This window comes from Marmota flaviventris, chromosome 10 (genome assembly GCF_047511675.1).
Source record: "Marmota flaviventris isolate mMarFla1 chromosome 10, mMarFla1.hap1, whole genome shotgun sequence".
NCBI classification, from domain to species: domain Eukaryota; kingdom Metazoa; phylum Chordata; class Mammalia; order Rodentia; family Sciuridae; genus Marmota; species Marmota flaviventris.
The window spans coordinates 111,730,898-111,736,539 of NC_092507.1; the positions used below are offsets into that span (position 1 = coordinate 111,730,898).

Sequence of the window (5,642 nt, forward strand, 5' to 3'; positions counted from 1 at the left end):
TTAAATTTTGATAGGTATTATTAAATTGCTCTTCAAGGAGTAAATGATTTATATCACCAACAATATTAAATGAAGTACATAGTCCTTAATATTAAAAAATTATTTGATGTTTGTTAATATAAGTGAAAAGGTGATAACTTGCATAGTTTCAATTTCAGTCCCTTTTTTATTGGTGAGATTAAGACTATAAAACTTATGGTTGATTTTTGTGCAAATATTTAAATCTTTAAATATCAGATTAATGGGCTCTCATGTATTATGAATATTCACCCAGATTTTTTGTATTTTGACTTATATTTTATTTATTATAATTTGTTGAAGAAAGTTTTAATCTTCATATTCATATTCATCATCAACCCATATGGAATTTATTTTGGCATAATGGATTTTATTAGTCTTGAGTTGTTGCTATCAAAATTGTTGCTATCCCTGAGATCACCTCTTAGAACTGGTTTTAACCTTTAGCTGCAGCGACTGCGCTGCCACGTGTGTATATATATGACGTTGTACATTGCACATACCCTTGGATCCCCAGAGTTTGGTCCCTCTCCCAGCTACCCCTTTATAGTATGACGAGTTAACAAGTTGGTGACCTGCACAAAGCGAGACACAGCTATTTAATCTCTTGCCAGACATCGCCCCTCTTGGTGTGATGCTGTACAGGTCTCTGTAAAAAGTCCTTGCTGTCTCAGCAGCCAATCAACTTATAGTTTATTTTTTTCTGGGTTTTTGTTTTGTTTTGTTTTCTTTCTAATTGAGGTGTGAAAAAGTTCTAGGTTCAGTTGAAATTCCTGATGAAGAAACACAATTGAGATTTTTTTCAGTGATAAAATCTGCATATTTGTATTTCAACAATGTAGCTAAAACTTGATGTAAATTCCTCCTTTTTTTCCTTTTTTGGCTTAATGAATATCATTTATTCAGTATGAAATCTTTATACTATATGTTCCACATGTTAAGAATAAATGTACATTAAATCTTGAAAAAAAAATTGTTGCTATCAAAATTAGCAGCTTTAAACAATTCAAACTTATTATATCTCAGTTTTCTGAGTCAGAAGTCCAGGACAGCTTAACAGAACTCAGGGTTCAGTCTGGACTAAAATATTTGCTCAGGATTTCACTAATTTAAAATCAAGGGAACATCAAGGATGCATTTGGGAGAATCTATTTTCCAAGTTCACTCACAGTCTTGGAAGAATTCAGCTCTTTGCAAACCTCAGAGGTCCCCATTTCCTGTTTGTCAGGAGACGGGTTCTTCTCAGTCTTTAAAGGGGCTCTTCTCACCCTCATTCCCGGTCACATGGCCCTTTCCACATATGGTAGTTTCTCCTTCAACATCCACATTAGAGCATCTCCTGCAGCTTCTAAACTCTGAATTGACTTCTGCTACTACTCTTTTGTCTGAGGGTTTATGTGATTTCACTGAAACATACAAATAAGCCAGGATAATCTCTCCACTTGAGGTCAGTTTGGCCACATAAAACACATAACACAATCATAAGAGTAACACTGAACAAACATCTTAAGGAACATTTCAAATTCTGCCTACTACAATAAAGAGGGGTCCACTTTTTTTTTCTTCCAGATTTCTAGCCAGTAGTCCCCAGATTACTTTTTAAATTTTTTATGTTTTAATTAGTTTTACATGACAGTAAAATGCATTTATGCACTTTGATATACATAGCTGGGATGTAATTTCTCATTTTTCTGAGTGTACATGTTGAGAATCATATTGGTCATGTAGTCACATATATAGAGAGAGTAATAATGTCTGTTTCATTCTACTATCTTTCCTATCCCCAACTCCCCCTCTCCCATCACTTCCCTCTTCCTAATCTAAGGTAACACTATTCTTCCCTAGTGCCCCCCACCTTATTGTGAATTAGCATTCTCATATTAGAGAAAATATTTGGCCTTTGGTTTTGTGGGACTGGCTTATTTCGCTAAGCATGATAATTCTCCAACTCCAACCATTTACTGGCAAATGCCATAATTTCACTCTTCTTTAAAGTTGAGTAATATTCCATTGAGTATATATACTACGTTTTCTTTATCCATTCATCTATTGAGGGACACCTAGGTCGGATCCTGAGAGACACCCAGATTATTTTGATTAAGTCACTAGTAACAATTTGGTTGGTTGCAGAGGCTGGCTTTGAACTTGCAATTCTGCTGCGTCAGCCTCCCATGTCACTGGGATTACAGGCATCTGCCACCATTCCTGGCTTTAGTAGTTCTTCTTATTAAAAGAGCTAAAACCCATTCTGGCAATTTGTCTTTTAATTTAATTAACTTTTTCATTCTATTTATATTCAAAATTTAGTTGTGGAGTTGTTGTTTTTTGTTTTGCTGAGTATCTTCTCCTTCTTCTTCCTATCCATTCTTTTTGGAATACAAAGAAGAGAAAGAGGATACTTGGGTTTTTATTCCTTTTTAAACTTCTGCTGGTTTGGAAACTAATTTTATTTCTGTACCATAAGATTGCCATTAACTATTTAATAAGTATATCAAATATGTTACAATCTCTAAGTTAATATATTTCTTCCTTCTGAATAATTAGAATTTCTTAATTTGAATAAACTTTTGCATATTTCTACATTGCTTTTTTCTCTTGAAACTAGTCATTTTAATTATTTTATGAACTAAGTATTTGAAACTTGGTTTTCAAATTTCTTCACTCATGCTTCCTTTTTGTATCTCACTTCTCCCTTGGAGCATTCAATTTCCTCAAGTACACCTCCTTAGAGGGAGATAAATAGAGGTAAACTCCTTCAGTAAGGGTTGAAGTAAAGGGTAGAGATAAAATCCAGTAACCTTCCAAAAGATTAAGAAGTGAAGTCATTTAGTAAGGGAGAGATAAACTATCAACCTTTGAAAATTTTATTTCAACCTCCACTTACATTTTATAAGGGTTTACTTTCATTCAGTGCTTTCAAGTTTTCTTCTGAAAAGCAATACTAGGTAAAACTACTGTTAGCCTAATTTTCAGCTATTGTCTTTAATTGGTTTTGCAGGTTACTTTGTTTCCTAGCAGTCTCACTATATCTAGGCTTTTATTTATTTGTGTGTATCTTAACTTGGGACTTTTCATTTTTCCAGAATCTGATGATCATGACTTTCATCAATTTTTTTTTTTTTTGGTACTTTTAAACTTCCATCAATTCTTTAAAAAATGTTCAGCTTTTATCCCTTCATAAAGTGACTTATTCTCAATTCAGTCCTTCAGGAATACTTAGGAGATGCATTTTGAAATGTCTCATTCTGTCATCCACATGTTAATATCCATATCCTAAGAATCCAACAGTATCCCACAGAGTCAGTGCTCAATAAATATTTGTGGAACAATTGAAATAATTATTTATACTGAACCCATCATGGAAATCAGAATAAATGCATCAGTCCAAGGCAGGAATTGGACATCTCCTAAAGCCCAACTTCCTAGTAGTTGAATCTTCAACCTGGTAGTCAAACTCAGGCACAAAACAGCAAAATTGAAGATCATTTACTGACAGGAACCAACTGTTGCAGTATGCTACTTATAAGAGTCAGGATGGATACTATGATTTGTTCTCTATTTTGAGGAATTTGCATAAAGTGACAGAAAATATGTTGCCCATCAACATACTGAACATTAGAAATGATATGAAATCAGGATTTAGTATGTATTTGAAGTTTCCTTTTGGACACTTAATACAGATCAGAATTAAATAGTAGTTCTCTAATTATAAAAAATATCAACATTTTTTATAATTACATTGATGTAAAAACTGAAGTGACTTGCCCAAAGTCACCATTAGTTAATTGGCTAAAGCCAAATTTGATCCTGTGTCTGCCCCAGGGCCTGAATTCCTCCCTCACACCTTTCCCCTTTGACTAAATGTTGCCTTCTGGCAATGCTCAGGAAACAGAACCAACTCCCAATCAGACAGGCAGTGGTCACTCAGTACTTTACTCTGCAGCAACTGAGCCATGGCATTCCAACTTATTGATTGCTAATAAAAATCATCATTCTCAAAAAAAAAAAAAAATACTTCATTCATTTACATATATTATTGCATTAACTCCTCCTCCTCTCACCATACCCATGAGCAGAAGCAGAGAGATATATACTCCACTTTACAGATTAAGAACTGGACATTTACAACAAATGAGGCGCTTCTTCCAAATTGACACTGTGAGCCAACAGAGAGTGGAAAACAGCTCTGATTTCAGCTTCACTTTCTCTCACAAAGACAGAGGGTGTCAGTGGGATACAGCGAGCTTGGGGAGGTGGCAGCTGCTCCATCGTTGTGCATGGTGGGTTGGGAGAAAGTAAACATCCCCAGAAGGCGGGCTCTAATTACTGATGCCATTGGACTCCTTGGCAGAGCTGTATACAAAGAATTTCAGCAGAATAACTGGCATGCTGTTGGTTGTAGTTTTAGAAGAGCAAGACCAAAATTTGGACAGGTTAATAATCTGTTGGATTCTAATGCAGTTCATCACATCATTCATGAATTTCAGCCTCATGTCATAGTACATTGTGCAGCAGAGAAGACCAGATATTGTAGAGAATCAGCCAGATGCTGCTTCTCAATTTAATGTGGATGCTTCTGGGAATTTAGCTAAGGAAGCAGCTGCAATTGGAGCATTTCTCATTTATATTAGCTCAGATTATCTATTTGATGGAAGGGATCCACCTTACAGTGAGGAAGACATACCAAGTCCCCTAAATTTGTAAGGTAAAACAAAATTAGAAGGAGAAAAGGCAGTCCTGGAGAATAACTTGGGAGCTGCTGTTTTGAGAATTCCTGTTCTGTATGGAGAAGTTGAAAAGCTTGAAGAAAGTGCTGTGACGGTCATGTATGACAAAGTGCAGTTCAGCAACAAGTCAGCAAACATGTACCATTGGCAGCACAGGTTTCCCACACATGTCAAAGATGTGGCTACAGTGTGTCGGCAGCTGGCAGAGAAGAGAATGCTGTACCCATCAATTAAGGGAACCTTTCATTGGTCTAGTAATGAACAGATGACCAAGTATAAAATGGCATGTGCATTGAAGATGCCTTCAACCTCCCCAGCAGTCACTTAAGACCTATCACTGACAGCCCAGTCATAGGAGCACAACGTCCACATAATGCTCAGCTTGACTGCTCCAAATTGGAGACCTTGGGCATTGGCCAGCGAATACCATTTCGAATTGGAATCAAGGAATCACTCTGGCCTTTCCTCATTGACAAGAGATGGAGACAGTCTTTCACTAGTTTATGTTTGTTTGTTTTTTAATGAAAAGTATATAGTATGTTGCACTTTTTAAAGAAAAAAGGAAATAGTTTTGTATGGGTACTCTTTAATTGTGACTCAAATCATACAGGTAAATGATGCTCTTACACTAGTAAAATTGTCTAAAGAAACTATAGGGCAATGGTGCTTTATTTAGTGATGATTTTTGTTTATATTTGTTCTGGCTTAATTTGTAGTTTGAAATAAAATTATGATTCTTAAATATTTAGAGCCAGGATGAATCAGATCTGCTGCTTATTTTGTATGAAATGCATTGTTCATTTCTACGAGTTCTGTATTTTCAGGTTTTTTTTTTTTTAAGCTGTTGACTCGTATGTTGATTGTATTAAAGTGTGAAGTCATACAAAAATCATTGGT

The 5,642-nt window shown here is 35.4% G+C and overlaps 1 pseudogene; it reads left to right on the forward strand.

The window, feature by feature from the left end:
- Window positions 1-4,295: 4,295 nt before the first annotated feature.
- On the forward strand, window positions 4,296-5,267 carry LOC114080912 (methionine adenosyltransferase 2 subunit beta pseudogene; annotated as a pseudogene).
- Window positions 5,268-5,642: the final 375 nt, after the last annotated feature.